We start from the raw sequence: 21,542 nt of genomic DNA on the forward strand, positions 1-21,542 counted from the left end.
AAAATTCCATTCTTTTGTATGACTGAGTAGTATTCCAGGGTGTGGTGTAGTGTGGTGTGTGTGTGTTAAGTCATCAGAGTGACTTCTGAAAACAACTATTCTTCTGTTATTTTGTAGAATCTAGATTTTTTAAAACAAATACATATCAGTAATTTCCCCAGTGCCCAAGGCCTAAAATTAAGACCTGGATTAATAAGATGTTTTGTTCTTTTTCTCAAATAAATGCCTGATGAGTCTGTCAAATACTTTCTTCTAATAAAAGGCAAGGTTGAAAACTGAAGCTGTCCTACTTCAGGAAATAACATATTTCTAGTATTTTGCATTAAAACACATTCTAGAATTTGAAGCAGCTTCTTCCTTGCTCAATGATTTTTATGGGCAAGTTAGGTCTTTTTTTTTTTTAATAACAGCTTTATTGAGATATAAATCACATACCACACAGTTTATTCATTTAAAGCATATATTCAGTGTTTTACATATATTCAGAATTGTACAACCGGCACTGTTAATTCTAGAACATTTTCATTGCTCCCAAAAGAACTCTATGCCCTTTAGCTATCATCCTCCCTATTTTCCCCACCCGCTGCCCCGTGTCAGGCAACCAACCACAATCTTTCAGTCTCTATAAGTGTTCCTGTTCTGAATATTCCATATACATGGAATCATAAAATAAGTAATATTTTGTGACTGACTTCTTTCACTTAGCATGTTTTCAAGGCGCCCCTATGTTGTAGCATGACACACATATGGTAGTTCTTTCCTTTTTATGGGCAAATAACATTCTATCACATAGATATGCCACATTTTGGTTGTACATTCATCGTTTGAAAGTAGGGTCCTTCAAGAACTTGAAATTCCCTACCCAAGAACTTTCCTAGTATTAAGTATGGATATGGGAAGATTTGTCCGTAATCATCCTTCAAAGAGATAACCAGTGAATAGAAAGGGTGTCCGGACCCTTTTCTAAAGCTCTTCTTGGAACAGAGGGTGCAGGGCAAAAATTAAATCCATTCAGAATCAACCCCAAACAGAATCCCCCTTGGGCCATCAGGATGGTGGGAAGGGGAGCAGAGAACATGGGGCTTTATCATATTGGAACTCAACCAGGTGTAAGCACCATAGATCTTAAGTAAAGATGTAGGATCACCACCTAGATCTTAAAGTAAAGATGTAAGTCACCACCTATGACTTACATGAATGAAAAAAATAGCAGTATTTTAAAACAAAGCACAGATATATGTAGAGTGTATAGAGAAATAAATAGCTGTATTACTAAAATTTCATTGGGGGGGTGGAATTAGGAGGGAAATGTCTAAAAAAGCTCCTCAGAAGGGACAATAATGGAAAACATGTTAAGAAATACTGCCATAAGGAGTTCTCTGGTGGCTCAGTGGGTTAAGGGTCAAGCATTTTCACTACTGCGGCTCAGGTCACTGCTATGGTGTGGGTTCTACCCTTGGCTTAGGAACTTCTGCATTTGGAGCCTGAAGTTTCCCAGGTTCCTCTAGAATAATGATTTTCCTTCTTATGGCAGTTAGGTCCTCTTTCTAGTGGTAGTCAAAGGGCAACCTTTTAAAGTATCACCTGGAAAATATCGCCACCTCCTGGTTTTTAGGTCAAATTACATCCAAGACTACTACATTGAAAATTTTCCACAACAGGAAAGATATTTTAAACTAAAAGGACACAATAAGCACCATTATAAAATCACAGCAAAAATAACCCTAAATCTAATTAAAAGCCCAAAGAATGAAACTGGATAAACCTGAGAATACAGAAAAGTGCATTCTAGCTAATGTTAAGTGTATTCAAGTTGAGGATATTGTGGGAGTCCTGCAAGGTTTAACCACAGAATTACTATCTATACAAGAGTTGAGGAGTTACCCGTCGTGGCACAGTGGTTAACAAATCCAACTAGGAACCATGAGGTTACGGGTTTGATCCCTGGCCTTGCTCAGTGGGTTAAGGATCTGGTGTTGCCGTGAGCTGTGGGGTAGGTTGCAGACGTGGCTCGGATTCTGCATTGCTGTGGCTCTGGCATGGGCCAGTGGCCACAGCTCTGATTCGACCCCTAGCCTGGGAACCTCCATATGCTGAGGGAGCAGCCCTAGAAATGGCAAAAAGACCAAAAAAAAAAAAAAAAAGTTGAGGAATGGCAGAGGGAGGGAGAGACTGGATATAGTTTAATTTGAAAACACAGCATGAACTCAGGTAATCTCCTAGAGATCATTCTTCTCTACAAATAAAATATGCCATGCAAACTAAACTCGTATTCTTTATAAACCTCCCAAAACAGCAGCTTAGGAAACAGACATTTTGAGTTGCTGATCCCAACAGATTACCTGACAGTCTCTGAACACATGCCTGTGACTAAGATGGAGAAAAGCACATCTTAAAAATTTATTTTTTTTTCTTTTTTTGTCTTCTGTCTTTTTAGGGTCGCACTCTTGGCATATGGAGGTTCCCAGGCTAGGGGTCCAATCGGAGCTACAGCTGCTGGCCTACGCCAGAGCCACAGCAACATGGGATCCGAGCTGAGTCTTCAACCCATACCACAGCTCACGGCAATGCCGGATCCTTAACCCTCTGAGCGGGGCCAGGGATCGAACCCACAACCTCATGGTTACTAGTCTGGTTCATTAACGACTGAGCCACTATGGGAACTCCTTATTTTATTTTATTTTTTGCTTTTTAGGGCCATACCCACAGCATATGGGGTCGAATTGGAGCTACAGCTGCCGGCCTATGCAACAGCCACAGCAACGCAGGATCCAAGCCGCAATCTGCGACCTACACCACAGCTCACAGCAACGCCAGGGATGGAAACTGCATCCTCATGGATACTAGGCGGATTTGTTTCCACTGGGCCATGATGGGAACTCCGAAAAGCAGATATTTTGCCTTTTAGAAAGAGGGTGTGCTTTCACATCTGTGTAATAGTTCAGCATAAACCTTACAAAAGGGGCCACTGACCTACTGTTTGCAATTAGGCATGTGACAGAGTAAGCTATCTAACCTCTCTCTCATTCTTAATTTTCTCTTCTGAAAACTGGTGAGGACATCACTGCATCTCCCAGGGTGCTCTGAAGGATTAAATATGATATATGATTATCTATGTCGAGTACACAGCATACAACGTGTTCACGAAACAATAGCTACTACAGTTTAATGGACTCACAGGGAGTAGGCCATCATAACCAGATAGTATTATTTAATGAGTTGACACAAAACTTGAGAACCAACACACTAACAGTTAAAACAAACAAACACAGAGATCATAATAGGTTAGGTAGGGGTCAAAACTATAAGCAATGGGCCAACGTCTATTTTGCAAAAAAGAAAAGAGAAAAATCTTACTGGAACATAGCCATGCCTCATATCTTAAAAATTATTATTAAATCTAGGCAATAGGATATACAGGTTTTTGTTACATGCCCCCCCCCCACATTTCTGTCAAAAAATGTCAACTTTAAAAAGGTATTTCAAAACAAAAAAAAAATTTCTTCACAATAGGTCACACTATTAAGATAACATGGGTTTTAATTATATTACTTAAAAAACAAAACTAGCTTAGATAGGAGTATTCAGAGCAAAGGAAGTATAAGCCTCTTTGCCATTAAAAGACCCAGAATATTCTGACCTCACCATTTCAAGGGGCAGTGATGTCCAGATATCCAGAGGAAAGTAGGATGGCATGAGCTATAAAAATAGTTGTATGAGGAAAGTGTCAGGACACTTAGCACAAGGAAGGAAATACAGTAGCTGTTCTCAAATGTCTGAAAAAAAGAAAGTGAAAGATCCAACTAAAGCCACACGGATGCAGACCTCATAAAGCCACACAAAAACAAATACTTGCAAAGCAGAAGGCTCCACAGAACTCAAGTCCACAAAAAAGGGGAGGCAGGGCAAGATAATTACCCAAGTTAGGGATGTTATAGAATGAGTCTTTTACTGGGTAGAAGAGGAGACTAGATGGTTTCTAAGATCTAATTCTCAAATCCCAGGATTCCAGCGTCTTAGATGAAGACATGCTATAGACAAATTTGGGAATTATATACTAAATTTCAATTCTAGAGCTATCATGTCAGTTTAGTTAAATTAACATTCCAATTCTGAACTTCCCACTTTCCCTTCAACAGGCACTGTGTTCAAATGGACAGTAAAGGGAGAAAGTTAGATGCACTGGAGGCAACAGCACAGGCAGAGGACCAAAGCACAAAATCTGTTTGGCCCGTTGATGTTACATCATAAAGATGTTTCTGTGCATGGCCCAAGAGCTTATGCTTTAGGAGCCAATTCTTGGTGTTGGCAATTTTGTGTTCTAGCACATCAAGAAAACTATTTAATAGTATGCCTGGCCACAAAAACCCTTGTGTATGCCAAAGGAAAGGATTCTATAGCATACCACTCATAATACACAAACAGTTAATAAAAGCATTAGTACAAGCGAAAGTATTTGATGTGTAAAACCATCATGCCATTAAGTTAAACGGAAAGCTAAACTGTCTTCGTTACATGTCTCCACCTTGTATCTCTGACTCAATCTAAATACCAATTCTGAAGAATGGCACCAAAATGGTTATTACAACGTTTAAAAATCTACTTTAGGAAAACTACAAAGTGTTGTTGTTTTTTTTTTTAGCAGTAACAACTACTACTCTGAGGGTAGACAGCAACTATTAAAAAAACAGTGGAATTCCCATTGTGGTTCAGCAGGTTAAGAATCTGACTAGTATCCATGAGGATGCGGGTTTGATCCCAGGCCTTGCTCAGTGGGTTAAGGATCTGGCATTGCCACAAGATGCGGTGTAGGTGGCAGGTGCAGCTTGATCTGGCGTGGCTGTGGCTGTGGCATAGGCCAGCAGATGCAGCTCCAATTTGACCTCTAGCCTGGGAACTTCCATATGCTGCAGGTGCAGCCCTAAAACGAAAATAATAATGATAATAAAAAATAGTAAGGAGGAGCATATTTTATGTTTCAGTCAATACAAATATTTGCAATGATGCCTAAAAAGTGGTGGAGGAAGACTTAAATGAGGGTGATTTTCTGAAGAAGTGCTTATGGAAAGGTAAGTCAATAGTAAAAAAAGTTCCAATATAAAAAACTAAAGTATTTTGTAATTTAAGAATACACAATCTAATACTTATCGCATATTAATAATGTTTAAATATGTACTAAAATGTATCTGTAAAGTAAGAAAACTTGGATGTCAAGATATGGACCCTAAGGGATACTATGTGACAGGGGCTAGCTCTGAACTCTTCCTACACTTATTTGCAAAACGCAAACAACACTGTTTACTCACCATATGATTAATTTGAGGGATTAATGAGCACCTTACAAATTATAATATACTCTATTAAAGTTATATTAGTCAATGCTAATGTTAATTTTAAATATATTTTACTGAATACAACTTGGAATCTTGGGATGCAAACTCAAAGAAGATTCCTTATTATGTAAAAATAAAATTTATTCTGGATAGATTTCATAGTATTTTAAGTAAATGTTCTTTTTTTTTTTTTTTTTGGTCTTTTTAGGGCTGCACCAGTAGCATGGCATATGGAAGTTCCCCAGGCTAGGGGTCAGACTGGAGCTGCAGCTGCTGGCCTATACCACAGCCAGAGCAATGCAGGATCCGGGCCACATCTGTGAACTACATCGTAGCTCATGGCAAGGCCGGTTTCTTAACCCACTGAGCGAGGCCAGGGATCAAACCTGTGTCCTCATGATACTAGTTGGGTTCATTACCACTGAGCTATAATAGGAACTCCACTAAATGGCTTTAATATATGATTTTTAAAGATGGGATGTCATATTCTGATTAGATAAATACTTAAAGAAAAAAAAGTCACCCATAATCCCACCACAGTGATAATTACTGTTGTTTTCTATGCTCTTATAGGCACATGTTTTGAGGCTGCTAAATCCATATATTTATCTGCACATATTAAATAAGACTGAGATAATATGCATATGCTGTTGTATCTGTCAACAAAGGATACTGTGAAAAACCTTTGACGACCTGAGATTTGAAAAACAGCAATACTGAATTGATTTCCCTTGAAAACCAATGAAGGTAAACTTTTAAAATATGACTAAATACTTGTATTTATTCTATGTTAACTGCCTCATATCCTCTGCTCATTTTTGAGATATCCTACTCATTTACAAAAGCTCTTGTACGTAAAAGGATTATTAGCCTTTTGCCTGCTTACGCTATTCCTTCTGCTAAAAATGATCAATCCCATTTCCATACCTGGCTCGTTCCTATTTGTTCTACAACTGAGCAGCACCTTCATTCAATCAATTCTATAACAATGAAATGGAAATCCAAGCATCAGGCCCCGTCCCAGGGGATGGGGATCCAGCAGTGACCAAGATGTGGTAGGAGGAACAGCAGGTGTTCGCTGCTCGGGGTGAGTTAGCAGTGGGAACTGGAAGACTGGCCAGCCTGGCTAGTGTGGGGGGAGGGAAAGTAAGGAAAGTGGCACAAGACCAGGCTGGAGCTGCAGGAAGGGCTCCCATCATGCCTTCTAGGCCATGTTAAAGATTTTCACCTTTATCCCAAGAGCAATGTGAGTTAAAGACAAACAAGAAATGACATAATGTACATCTTTTCATAAAATCTATGGCTGCCATTTCTGTAACAGGACAATGGACTGCAAGGGAAGAACGGCCAGAAAACACAGTCAGGGTCTAATGTGGTAGCCATGGTGAAAGAGGACAGTGGTGGGACCAGGCTGGAAGATGGAAAGATGTGGATGGAAGAGGGACATTTTTAGGAGACAAAGAGAGCAGGGCTTTGTGTCTGATACGGGGAAGAGGAAAAGGGAGGTGGATGGTGACTCCAGACGCTACTTACTGAGACAGGGACACTGGAAGGAGAGCTGGTCTATGGGGGAGATGGGAATGGAGGAGGAGTAAGGAATGTATTTTGGACACATTGGCTTGAAGGAACTTGTGAGACACCCAAGAAGAGATACAGAGTAGATGATCAAGTAAGAGTCCATGGCTCAGGACAAACCTAGGTCTGTCTAGATTGGAAGTGAAAACTGGGAAATCTTCATACAGAAGGGAATTAAAACCATGATGGGTAAGATAAGAAATCAAAGAACTGAGACACCTGACCTCCAAGCCTGAGCCAGAGCGTCCATTACCACGAGAGGAGCACTCTGAGTCCCATCCACCACACAGCACCTTCCCCCTCTGTAGTGAAATTTCCTAGCTATACACAGCTCCTTGGGAGACAAGGAGCTCATCAGACGCATCATCAATTCTTACTTACTTCTGTACCCAAGTCTTGGCATAGTTCCCAAGGCATAAAACACACTCAATAAAATGTCTGTAAGAACCTGTTAGCCTGAGATTATTTAAAAAGCAATATCTACACGAACATAAGTTTAAGAGCTCAGGTTCTGGAGCAGATTACTTGGGTTAAATTCAGATTCTACTACTTATCAGCCGTGTGACCTTGGGTAGCTTATTTAACTCCTTTGTGTCTCAATGTCTACATCTGTAAAATAAGGCAGATAACAGCATTTAGCGCAGAGTGTTGGGAAAACTAAAATTTCAGGCAAAGCATTTAGCACAGTACTTGTATACATGCTAAGCATTCAGATTTAGCTATCCTCATTGTTACTATTATTATCTCCTTTCTTCATCTTCTACGGATAGAGAAATGTCCAAAAATGGAAAGGATTTCCAGTTATTCATTATGGTTCTCCAGCTTTGGAACACAAAAACAGATTATGTTGCTTCAAGTCTAAAAGGGTAAAAATAAACAATACAATTTAGATGTATCTGGTAAATGAAATGAGCATTAAAAAAACAACTAAATTTAACAGTGAATTAAAAAAAAAACAAAACCAGTAATAATAAAACCGTTTTTAACCGAAACAAGAAACAGTTGTTGACTGTGTGGGTTTTTCTTTTTTTGGGGGGGGGTGGAGTAGGGGGATGGGGGCAGAAAGGAGAAGGGGACAGGTAGGGGCAGGGAGAAAAAAAAGAGACTGACCAAGTCTACTACAAACTACAAAAAGACATTTTGCTAACTTGCTAATGTTTTCTTTGCTAGTTACTTGCAAAACCAGGAAAACTGAATATTAAATTTCAACAAAACTGTTTATCACATTCATTTCACTTACAGTATAAATGTATCCTGTTCATTTCAAGGGTAAGACCTCAGTTTTCCCCAGCAGGTCTTACATGTGTCCCTATTTTCCCATATTATGAACTATCATTTAAAAAACTAGGAAATTGGAGTTCCCATCACGGTTAATGAACCCGAGTAGTACCCATTAGGTTGTGGATCCGACCCCTGGCCTTGCTCAGTGGGTTAAGGATCCAGAGTTGCTGTGAGCTGCGATGTAGGTTGAAGACTTGGCTCAGATCCCATGTTGCTGTGGCTGTGGTGGAGGCCTGTAGCTGTAGCTCTATTTGACCCCTAGCCTGGGAACTTCCATGTGCCACAGGTGACAAAAAAGCAAAAAAAATAAGATATAATACATTTTTTAAAAAACTAGGAAATTCATCTCCTTTTAGAAAATCTTGATATTTGTCTTAAGTTACTGCAATTTGTGTGGCTAATTTAGCCATTAAGTTGATGCTAATAACACAGCAGAATTTTTTTTTCCTCTCGCCCATGGCACATGGAAGATCCCGGGTCAGGGATTGAATCTGCACCACAGCAGCGACCCAAGCTGCTGTAGTGACAATACCAGATGCTTAACCTGCTGCGCCACGAGGGAACTCTGAACACAGCAGAATTTTTAAAAGATTATCATTTTCTTGGCAAGTTTAAATGTTAATTCATTAGGTTGCTAACAAACTGAATGAACATTCTTTCAGCTTGTGGTTAGTGTCAGGACTAGCATGCATAAAGTTCAATTTTCTCTATATACTGATTTTTATTTCAAGGGGGTGAATGCAGGGTTCAAAAATGAACTGCTGACAGCTCATCATGAATTTACTCAAGAGAAAGCACTGCAAGGTGAAAACACAACAGGTGGACTTTCCTATTTGACAGTTTCCTTTCAACTGCTTTTATAGGTTTACCCTACTTATAAAATATCTGCTTTAATGTAAACAACCTGCTTAAGGTCTAGGCCATGTATGACTGCCATTTTTAAAAAAAGGTAGGTAAGACTATGAGATTAGCTATCTGGAAAACAGTGTACAGAGTTCACTTTTCTAGTTAAAAAATGTTTTTGTTTTGTTTTACTATTTAGCAAAAAATGTAGCACTTAAATAAAAGCAACAAGACTGCAGAATGAATACTCTTCCCATGTGTAAGTGTCATTAAGAATTTTCTTTTACTCGGAAATGGGTCACTGATTGAGGGCTGTTTCACTCAAAAAAGATAAATATGCAGAACCTGGCTAAAGATCAGAAGAAAGCCATAAAACTTTTTAAACTGGAAATTAAGGTCTGTGAGAAGGACTAAAGGACACTGACTCAAAACTAGCACAATAGTAAGCTGAGTTATTGATAATCACATACAAGTAAAAGAAAGTATTCTTACAGAGAACACACAACCAGGGTGATAAGGGAGATTTCTGATTAGAACATTGGTTCTTAACTTTGAAGAAAGAGCCAAAGCAAAACAAATAAAATAAAAACTTATGAAGAGGCACAAACCCCAAAGATAGGGATTAACTAACCTTTGTAGGGACGTGATTTTAAAAACATTTCTAAGTTATTTCTAATGGGCCAGTCAGCTGAGAACCACTGGGCTGAAACACCGCAACAGGCCATGACAATAATGGAATCTCCCTTTCAGTAGGTCCTTAACATGGGTTATATTCTCTTATCAGGACTTCATCAGAGAAAACATCAAGATTTCTGCACTCCGTATACCATGCGTTGTTTCCTAAACTTGGATTCATGCATTAAACTGTCGAGATCTGCCTTCTGCCTCTGCATGGGATGAAATGTCACAAAGAAACTGCTCAGGAACTGCTGAATCCCATGTCACAGCTGACACTCCCCCCTACTGGGCCTCTACCGAGCATAAAGCCCTGGGAACCCCTGATTCCCCAATTCTTCCTTGCCATCCCCTATCCTTGGCTTCGGAGGCACCTTCCCTAGGTTCTCCTGCCATCTCAAACTTTGTCTGCCCCTTAAATTATACATTCTTCGAGGAAGTCCATGAAAGTCCCTGAAAAGCTCAACAATTGGTTCCAGAGGCCCAAACCCTCTTGAAATCATATCCACACAAATTTGGACATGTACCTGAGGAGGTCATTGCTTTCTTCATATTCTCAAATGAATTTAAGATCCCTGAAGGTTACAAATTACTGCCTTAAATTCTTTTCTTCTTCTCTTTTGTGGCTGCACCTGCAGCATGTAGAAATTCCTGGACCAGGGACTGAATCCACGCCACAGAGGTGACCTGAATCATAGCAGTGGCAATGCTGCATCCTTAACCCACTGAGCCAGAAGGGAACTCCAAATCCTTTTCTTCTTTAAGCTTTCCAAGCTTCGATTGCTATCCATAAGTTTATGGCTCTTATTTCAATCCTGACCTATCAGAGATTTGAAACCATATTCCTGTTAGGCGTACTCATTAAAGTAAACCAACACATTTGAAACTAATAATTAGGAGTTCCCACTGTGGCTCAGCGGGTTAAGAACCTGACATGGTATCCATGAGCATGAGGGTTTGATCCTTGGCCTCACTCAGTGGGTTAAGGATCCTGCGTTGCAGCAAACTGTGGCAGAGGTCACAGATGTGGCTCGGATCCAGCATTGCTGTCGCTGTGGTGTAGGCTGGCAGCTTCAGCTCCAATTCAACCCCTAGGTTGGTAACTTCCATATGCTGCAGGTACAACCCTAAAAAGAAAAAGGAAAAACAAACAAATAATTAACCCCTTATAAATAGTTGCTGCCTCTATATTCTTAATTTTAGTTTGGAGCCACTACCCTACACTCCCAACCTGAAACAGAAATTTCAAATCATTCTTTGTCTCTTGTTTTTCACCCATGCCCAGTTAACTTCTCATCTAACTTCTTTGCTGCCTCCCAAGTATCAGTGTTTGATTTTAGGCTTTCATGTGTCATTGAGGCTACAGCTTTCTAGTGGAACTCTCCGCAGCCTCCAGAATTTAGGCTGTCTACCAAATAAGCTACAAGAACCATCTTCCTAACTGCGCCCCATCTCTGCTTAAAACACTACCTCTTGGCTCTCTTATAGGGACAGAATAGAATCTAACATGCTTGGCCTGGAATGCAATGAGTTTCATGTCTCCAAATTATCTTTTGTAACCTAACCTGCCACTTCCAAAATGGTTTCAACTTTTTACTATTCCTCTTGCTATAGCAGACCCTTTCCTGACTTTATATCTGCTTAGGATGCCCTTTCCCCACTCCTTCAACTAACAAATTGTTGCTCATAATTGCACCCATTAGTATACAACTGATGTGAACCAGGCACTATGGCCAGACACTGGGAAAACAGCTCAGAACAACACGGTCAGGTAAGGAACCCTCATGGCAGCTGCGCTCCAGTGGATGAAGCAGACGACAAGCAACGAAAATAATTAGAGAATGTGATCTATGTTATAAAGGAAAGAAGACGACACAAGAGAAATTTTCCAGTGATCCAGGAGGGCCTCTTTACTTTCTCAGAGAAGAGAAATTATTCTAAAAGACATTGTGAAAGCTAAGAAGGATCCAGTGAGGTGAAATACTGGAAAAGAGACCCCAAGCAGGGGGCAGAGCAAATGCAAAGGTCCTGACTGTATTGCAACTGCCTACTAGACGGTGCAGGCACCATGCTCCTTGAAGAGAACAGTTTAATAGAAATGTGGTTGGCACCTGGTCATTAACTCAATAAACAGATGTTGAATTAAATGCATAAGGATAAATGAAGGAAAGAATCGTGGGGCTGGAGAATAAACGGGAAGAGAAGACATTTTCCACTATAACAATAAGAATCTTAGTAGCCCCAACCACTCAGATTCTCCAACAGTAGCCTATTATTTCCTTACTTCACTTTCTGGTATGTTCCACTTAGTGTTCCTACACCTAACTTGTTACTATTGGTTTTAGTTCAGACCCCCAAATCCTAAAGAACACCTATGTTCCAGGAGCTTTCACAAAGAGGTGATATAAGGAAAGAACTATTTTAATTAAAACACACATATAGACCCTAAGCAATTTTGATATATATTCCTTTCCCCTCCTAAGTTACACTCTCCATTTCACCCCCAAGGGTCCTAACTCATCCATATCCTAAGTTCACCCCATGAGAGTTGGTTATAGACTGACTATCCTGTCAGTAGTTGCAGTCAGTTTCTTTCAGCACAGCAACCATCCTTTAAACAGGGTTTCATAATAAAGCCACCATTCCTCTCCTTACATAGTGAGAATGAGGATACAACACAAGACAAATTAAGAAACTCTTCCAATTAACAGGCCTCAAATGAAAAGCCTAGAAAGAGTAAATTAAAAGGCACACATTCTTAATGTACACACAAATTAAACAACTACCCAAGTAGGTTTACACTATGCCTTGAAGCAGAATTTTCAAGACTGGTCAGCCAAAGGTTTTCTCTAAAGATTTACGTTAACAATATGCTGCTGAAAAGATGATAGAAGTAATATCCACAGAGCTTTTAATCAGTTGTGAACTGCTCAGCCCTGTCACATTGCTTCCCTCAGGTCTTCCTCCATCAACAAAAAAGAGGAGAGAACTGAGTTAAGCTATCTGGTGGACTTTTGAGAATAGCACACCAAGTTTGTGTTGGAGAAGGTCTAATGAACTGGGGACTGTGCCCCCTGCCACCAGCAGAGATCCTGGGATATGACCAACCCACAAGCAATTAAGGGATGCTGCTCATTAGAACTTCACTAGGCTGCACATGCAGACAAGAAACTGGAAACACACAAGATGCTCACTGTAGCCATAAGCAGGTAAGAGAAAAAAGTCTTTGTGGTTCAACTAAAGTATTTGGCAAGTTAAAAAGAATGGGGAGGTTTTTGTTTCACAAAAGCTTCTGGTTCATCAGGAATCTTAACAGAGGCTCAAACAATGATAGGGTTTAGAAGTGTTGGCCACAGTCATAAACTGAATGCCAATCTTCAGATTTGCACTTTTGGGTTACACATTGGCTTTATTATCTTCATATGTGAAGGGCCGAAACACCTGTCCCTGAAAAAGGTGTTGTCAAGAACACCAGGGAAACATTAACAATATGTTAGAATAAAATATGCATGCTTTATGCTGGACCACATTGACACCTTGGAGACCTTTTGTCCTGAAAACCTCCCAATACAGTCCCCAGAATATCTACAACTAAAGGATATGTATGTGTGTGTGTGTGTGTGTGTGTGTGAGTGAAATAGCCACAACCATTTCCCTGCTTATCTCTGTATTTTTTTAGACCCAGAATCCATGACGGCTACAGGAATTATGTTAACAATATTATATCAATATTAAATCTATTCTGGCCAATGTAATTATTTGTACTCAATGAAATCAACAGTATCAACTAGATGTTGCTCTCTTTAAACAGGAAAACAAAAGCCACACCTTTAAATACAAGTGTATTTGCCAGTCTTCTTGGTGGTGGTGGGGTTACAAAAACCAATTAAAACAAACAAAAACAGCACCATATGGAAGAAATATTAGCCCTTTAGAGCAAAACATAGTTTTAATAATACATTTTATATGATGTTCTTTATGTTTTATAAAATTATTATTTCAACTAAAAACCAAGACCTAGATTTTAGCCAAAATAGGAAAGAGCAGTTTGTGATTCACTGGACTTAAGAAGAAATATTTATTTTCTAGTCTACAGTTTCAAAGGTCCATACAACTAAACTAAAACATTTGGACTTAACATTAAAAAGTTAGCCAATTCAATTGCAGCCTAATGAACAAAAATATAATTATCAGGTCATTCCTGGTCAGTATTTGGTGTTAGCTTTACCATAAACAAATAATCTTGCAATCTTAAGCAGTCATTCCTGAGTCACGTGAATTACTGGAGCAGAACAGCAGTTTCAGCTACCTCTAAAATTACAAAAAAGCTACTATGTAGAGGATATTTATAATGACATAAAAATCTCAAGTTAGGAGCTCCCGTTGTGGCGCAGTGGTTAACGAATCCGACTAGGAAGCATGACATTGCGGGTTTGGTCCCTGCCCTTGCTCAGTGGGTTAAGGATCCAGCATTGCCGTGAGCTGCGGTGTAGGGTGCAGATGCGGCTCAGATCCCGCGTTGCTGTGGCTCTGGCGTGGGCCGGTGGCTACAGCTCTGATTCGATCCCTAGCCTGGGAACCTCCATATGCCGAGGGAGCGGCCCAAGAAATAGCAAAAAGACAAAAAAAAAAAACAAAAAAACCTCAAGTTAAATGGCTTGACAATGACATTTGAAAGAAGTTTCAAGTTTACCATCACCTAAGGTTATACAAGTGAAAAACAGTGTCTTCTAAAGAATGACTAATTCTGCTAAATGAAATGACTGGGGTCTATTCCTTTTATTCAGAAGTACCATACAGCTAAACAAGCAGTCCAGTCCACAGGGAAATAGTGTTTCAATAGCCGCAACATGGAGCCAGGGCCAGGCTTTGTTGGCCTTCCTTTTCCAAGAAACAGAGATGTCTCCTTTTACTGAGTCCATCTGTCATAAGTGATAACCAGATGCCTGTGTGACAATTCAAAATTAAAACAAAAGCGCTTCTTCCCCCTCCCAAGACCTAAAAGCAGGGAAGAGCCCAAGAGGCAGCGATCACAAAGAGTTTCAATGTTTTAACAGCCTCCAAATGAAACAAACAAAGCATTGAAATGGGCTAATGTTCACCTTTAATGCACTACCTCAGACCAGTATTTTTTCAACTAACTGCAGAGTATTGTTTTAAGTGCTTGACCCTTCTCAGAGCAACCTTAGAAGGTGGTGCAAATATTCACCCCATTTTGCAGGTGAGGAAACTGGGGAATAAAGGCAAAGAAAAAACCCGCTCAAGGCCATATTCCCAAGAAGCAGAACAGTCACCATGCTGAACAAAGGCAGCCTGTATCCAGAACCCACCCTCTTAAGTGCTATACTAATTCTAATCCCAAGAAAGCATACCTGATTTAGATCAAAATTGTTCTGACAGTGAAAGTACTTCTAATTCATCAGGAGGAGGAAGGTTAATGCCTGATTCTTTGGAACCATTTATTTTTTTTCTTTTTTCTGGTCACACCTGCAGCATATGGAAGTTCTCAGGTCAGGGGTTGAATCCAAGCTGCAGCTGTGGCCTATGCTGCAGCTTGTGGCAATGCCTCCTTAACCCACTGAGTGAGGCCAGGGATCAAACCTGCATCCTCAAGGAGCCACAATGAGAACTGCCTTTTGGAACCACTTACTTAATAAAAACAAATTCTGACTTCTTTTAAAATGTTGTGAGGAGTTCCTGATGTGGCACAGTGGGTTAAGAATTTGATTGCAGTGGCTCAGGTCAATGCAGAGGCTCAAGTTCGATCTCCACCCAGGGCAGCGTTGCTGCAGCTGCAGCGTGGCAGCTGAGGCTCGGAGTGAGTTAAAAGACAAAAATTTATCATGGGCCAATGTCTACAGACAGAAGTCTATGCTGGTAAACACAATTACAGTACTGAGTCATCCACACATGTCCTAAGAAAATTGTCATGAACATGCAATCTGATTTTCAGTATTCTTTTTTCTTGATAGATGAATACTGCATGGTCAAAGTCGCCAGCCAAAGTTTTGTGCTGCATGTTTTTTGGTGAAATTTTAAAGAGTTTCATTATGGACTCACACATGAAGGCTGATTTGAACTGTTCCAGAATAACATTTAACAGGATCCCCAGCAACATGCTTCCCTTGACAAAATAAGCCATTTCAACCAAATTGTGAATTTTATCACCTTTTAATCACAGGATAAGACCACATGAGGGCAATTTTTGATATGACCTGACTCCTTTCCACTAACGACATTCTTCTGGAATCTTGCTTTTCCACAACTATACAAACATACACACTCCAATTCTCTCCTAAATAAAAGGTTGATTGTGCCACACAATACAGAAATCAAATCTGTCTATGTGGCTTGGAAAGACCTCAAAAACATATACACTCTTTTACTCTTTTGAATTATACAAAGTTGTAATCACGTGGCAAGAACAAATACTGTACCAACTCAAAGCAGTAAATCATTGCTTTTATTATTTGAATTAATTTTTTTAAAGCCCTAATCATGCTTGAGAAATTTTGCTTAGAATTTGCAGCCAGTATAAAAAGTTAATTTTAGGCATCAGTGATTAGATTCCTAATTATATCAGATGCCTAAAGATTCCTCTCATCCACTAGATAAGTCCCTGAAGTGAAAGAAATTATGTATGTACATATATCCTCTCAGTAACATGTTAATCTTCAAAATACACACACACACAACACATGAACATAGGATACGATGGCAACTTACAGCTCTGATCCCCAAGAAACTTTTAATTTAACAGGCATGATGAAATCCACTCACCAACACCTATAGCACCAAGCAGTATGTAATAAAGGATTTAAAATTCAAATTTGTGTTTGTCATGACTTGGTATCCATGTATGTCATTTCTCTGCTATCTACAAGTGCACAAAAATCGCCTGAAGAGAAACACCTTTCACCCAGCTTTGCGTACCTGCTGTGGCATCAGACATATTAAAGGTGCAACAAAATGGGTGTAAATTTCAGGAAATCTTTATTTATTAATTCAAATGCCACAATACAGCTAAATTCTTAAAGCACTATAGGTTTTCAGCCAGTCTGGAACCATTCCACTATCAACTGTAAAGTCGATTTAAACTTTATTTTTCAAGCAATAATAATTGATCACATGGTCTGTGATATGATGCAACAGAAGGAAATCAATCACCAGGTAATTATAGGCCTTCATCACATAAAAACAGCACTGACACCCACTCAGCTAGATTATACAATAGGTGCTGATTTTTAAATAATGTGCCACATCCATGATAAAGAAGAACACTCCAAAAATATTCAGCTGTAGATTTCATATGTATTGTCCCCCTTAATTTGGCAAAATGTAATTTCAGCCAAATAGTCAGATGCAAAATGATAAGAAAAGATGGATGTTACGAAAAGGTTTTTAGAATACAAAGTATGAAAACCTAAGGTTCAATTAAAAACACAAAGTAGGCTCTACAGTACTCTTATCTCTAAAAAACTGACTGCATCTCCAAATACAGTGTTACCACCTGGACTTCTGAAACACCTTGTATTTCTAAAAGTTCAAATATCTGTATAGGTTTTATTTCAATACAGACTTGATTCTTGGCATAAAGCTCTTACCTGTTGTACTGTTTAACCAACAGTTATTCAGAATGAATACAGAACATCTGACATGACCACTCCATTCTCCAAATAAAGGGAAAAGAAAACGCAGAAGACAGAGAAATAAAAATGCAACAGACAAAGTAACATTAATGAAAACAATATGCAGGCCAAGGACATTATGTTGAAAACTCCCTAAGAAACAGAAATAATACAAATAGCATAAAAAAGTCATTTTTGATTGGGATGTGGTTAAGGAGAGGAACTAAGACTACACAAAATGTTGGGAGTGTTGGAGCACAGATCAGGGAAAGAAGTGATCCGATGGTTAATAAAGGTGAAAGGGCCGAAACACAGAAGGGGTAAGGGAAGAGGAAACAGCAAATCAGATCTAGGGGAAGTGAGTGTGATGGCAGCCCTAAGACAGAAGGAACTCACTAAGTCTCATGTTCACTATGAAAATCCTGGGACTCAACATTCAACAGCCTCAAGTGTGGTCGTTTCCAGCACAACCTTCACAGAGGTACAGCTACATGAAGAGATTAAGCAAAAGTCCTTGACTCATTAACCTAAAGATGACACCATTAGGTTTTTCTTCTTAAGAGCTCAAAATGAAATTCTAAGTTTCCCAATGCTTATACTTCCACTCTTTGTTAAAGGAAACTGCCCACACTCTTTTGCACATATGTGACATTCCTTTAACAAGAGATGCTCAACCTCAATTCTGTGAAAATGCCCAAGTCAAAACTCTGTTCTGGCATCAACCAATCAAGAGCACAAAGCAACACATCATTTCTGTTTCTGAGACTGATTTTGAGGGCAGAGCACAAAAAGTGGGGGCTGGGGAAATGAAAGCTTTTTGTTTAAGACAAACCAGGCTTAGGGGAAAAGGTAAGGGACAAGTGGAAACTATGGTTGACATAACCCCCGTGATTTATCAATTTTATGTTCATCTTTAATCTTCAACTTTATATAAACTTTATATAGAAAGCTCTGTTCCCACTGGATACAAAAATGGCATTACTGTAGTATGTATAAATGGCCCCTTCATTATGCCACAGGAAAACCTCATTTACTGACCTAGAATGGTTTTGGAAAGCATAAAAACCATTAAGTAGTTAGAGATGCAAGGCTGAAAGAGACAGCATAAACTGGTGAGTATTTAACCAGACATATCAACTGTGAATAATTCTTTAAATCACATAGTGATAAAAGTCCTTTCTGTATTTGAATGAACTACCATATTCTCAAACTTTCAAAGAGACTGCAGATTATGCTAGAATAGCTGAACCTTCTCATATTTCTCTTTTTCAATTTCCCCAGGGAATCTGTCATTGTTTCTTCACACAAAAATCACACCAAGCTTGTTTCCTTTTCTTTCCTTGAGCCAATTTTAAAGCACTGTTCTTAACCCTATACACACAAGCCCACGCTGGTTAACTGCCAGTGTTGCTTTGGAACTGCAGGTGACAGATGCAGTCAGAGAGCTCACAGATGTGGATTGGCTGCAGCCTGAATCCTATTGCAACGAGCACACTGGCAGCGCCCGCAGATGCACATCGCGGCAGAAGGAGTTTAAAAACCGTCATTCCCAATTAAATTTACTTTAGGGCTCTTATTGGCAATCATTATGCGCTAAATCCCAACTCTCAACCCTGCTTAGCCCTACCTACTCTTCATTTTACCTTGCTCAGTTCCGGATCCTTCTTCATCAAGCCTAATTTTGGTTAATACTACCACTAATAATAACAATAATAATAAAATTAAACGGGGCTGTTGCATTGTCAAAACCAGGAACCGACAAAGGTGTAATTTGGGAGCCTTCCCGCCGCGGGAGAGGCCGCTGGAAGTTTTCTGGGAAGCAACGGACCCCTAGCATCTTTGCCCGATTTCCGTGCTCCTGGGTGAGGGCTCCACAAATGGGGAATCTCCCTTCTCCTATCTTTCCCAGTGATGGCTTAAGAGGAAAAATAAAACCCCTCTTTTCTTATCCTCTACTCCGCTCGATAACGCTCCAGGCAGTGACGCCCCACCCCCACCCCGTTATCCCTGATGAGATCCCCAAATATCACCCTGTCTTCCTAAGTACTGGAGCCTCCCTCGTACCCCAGACTAATTTCCCGCATCTGAGCTCCTCTCCTCCAGGCATCCGCCCCCGCACACCCCACCCGCAGCACTGCCTCCGGTTCCGCACACACCCGCCCCGCAACCGGCACTCAGGCCGCCCGGTCGCCCGCGCTCCCCCCGCCCAGAGTCGCCGACTGGGTTACCGTGGGAAGAGCGGGCGGCGGCAGAGGACGCGGCGGCAGCGCTGCTGCCGGTTTCGGCGGACGCGAAGGATAAGCTGGAGGACAAGGATGATGATGAGGCGGGCGCGCTCCCCAGTCTCCATGGAACTCCCGCCCCGGCCCGTTGCTAGGAGCCCCCAAGGCTCGGGCTCCGTCTTTCTCGCTTTGTTGTTCCGGGTACGGGGCGGCCGCCGCTTCCCCGCGACAATAAATAGACTAGACGCGGGAGAGCATAGAGACACCGCGCGGAGGCTAGAGCGCCGCCGGACAGGGCGCCCCTGGATGCCTCGCTAGCCGCTCACTTCCGGCTTTCACTGCTCCCAGCACTTTCCCCCCCGCCCCTTCCCCCACTTTCCCTTCCTCCTTCCTGGTGCCCAGATCTGACCCCGCCTGCCTACGAGCTTGGCGAAGTAGGGTAATGAGGGGGAAGGTGTGATGAGGCTAGACTTTTTCTTTTTTTGCTTGAGAACTGCTTAAAAGATTTCCGAAGAACTATGTATCCCTTGTACATTTTTAGCTGGTAGGTAAATATGAGTACGTGATTTCTGGCGTACAGTGTAATATGAACGGATTTTTTTTTTTTTTGGCCAAAACCTTAGAACTTTCTCGTTAGCTCATTCAATTTCTAGAAAAGGTCCACCGTTCAACATTGTTAGCGAAGCTAGACCTTAGCAACTAAATCTGTCTTCTTATTCTAGCAAAGATACTGTCTATCTGAAAAGGGTCCTACATTGCTTTTTCAGTTAAACGCGTTTCCGGCACCGCGATCACCCTCTCATTACGGAATTACAATCTTAGCGATGGGATGTGAAAGGGTGGATATACGGATAGACTGATAGAATGGATGGATAGATAGATAGATAACGCAGGGAGTTTAGGTCACACTTCTGTCGCCTGTCCTTATGATATTCCTTACTCGGGCTTTGCAGTGAAGACTCTGCCTTGGGAGCCGGGAGGCACTTCAGAGGCTTTTACCCGTAGCCGGATCCAAGAAGGATGGGAGGTGGCAGAGGGCAGCTGCAGGCTGGGACTGAGATGCTGCGCAGGAGTCGCGGCGGCTTGGCTCACAAGGAAGCTGGCCGCCTGGGAGTGAGACCCTTCCTCGGCTCTGCGCCGAAGTAGCCTTGGAATGATCCGGGCGAACCCCGAGGGGCGTGCAGTCGCTAGTTTGAACCGCCAAGCTGGGGCTCTCGGGGCCCTTCGGGGGGTGACTTGAAAGGCACTGCCTGCAGGAGCGAGACCGAAGTAACGGCCCCCGGAGCTCCAGGCAGCTTGGAACCCCGATCCCCCGCAGCTGCCTTCCTAGGCCGGCGCAGGCCTATGCTCCAGAGCTGGCCTGCAGTCAGAAGAAGCCTCTGGCCCTAAATGAGACTAACGGGCAGTTCTGATTTTATAAAAGGCCGTGAAGCGGGCTCAGGGGTACCTGGTCTCTGTTTGGTGTGAATCTGAATCGAGCGTGAAAAATGGTAACACCACAGCCCTTTTGAAAGAGAAGACCTGGGTTGATTTCTGGGGGATTTGGGAGTAGACAACAATTTGTTATTTCACTTACCCAAAAGATCTACCTAAGGTCTAGTTATATGATCTTCAAGGATAACTTTAGATCTTTTGCTTCCCACTCAGTGTTCAGTAAAATATCTGAGCTTTTAAAAGCACTGTAGAGTTACGGAATTTCCATTTTCTTTCAATTTCTGTACTAATTAATATTAAATTATTGTAGCTTTTATTAGGTATAATGAAGAAAATGAACAAGAGACTGGGTTAGAAAGTAATGTCAGTGTGGTAGGGGCCGATCACTTTCAGGAGGTAGCATTTCACCTGTTAGCTGAAAGAGATGGGAGTAGAAGGGATGCACATACTGTTCCAAGCAAAGGGAACAGGCTAGGCTGAGTTTGCTGTGCTGGAATACAAGCGTGAATGGGGCATCGCCATCAGAACAAGGGCAAGAGGACGTGAGATGA

At 41.0% G+C, this 21,542-nt stretch overlaps 1 protein-coding gene across 1 annotated transcript in view; it reads right to left on the minus strand.

Annotated features, from left to right (window-relative positions):
* The window catches only part of TBPL1 (TATA-box binding protein like 1), a 34,851-nt gene extending 15,161 nt beyond the window's left edge, over positions 1 to 19,690 (minus strand). Inside the window, exon 1 of the mRNA XM_047758348.1 lies at positions 19,564 to 19,690. The gene's annotated coding sequence lies outside the window, so the exon portion shown is untranslated. The remainder of the gene's footprint in view (positions 1 to 19,563) is intronic.
* Positions 19,691 to 21,542: the final 1,852 nt, after the last annotated feature.

The sequence above is a fragment of the Phacochoerus africanus genome, chromosome 2 (assembly GCF_016906955.1).
Source record: "Phacochoerus africanus isolate WHEZ1 chromosome 2, ROS_Pafr_v1, whole genome shotgun sequence".
Taxonomy (NCBI): Eukaryota; Metazoa; Chordata; class Mammalia; order Artiodactyla; family Suidae; genus Phacochoerus; species Phacochoerus africanus.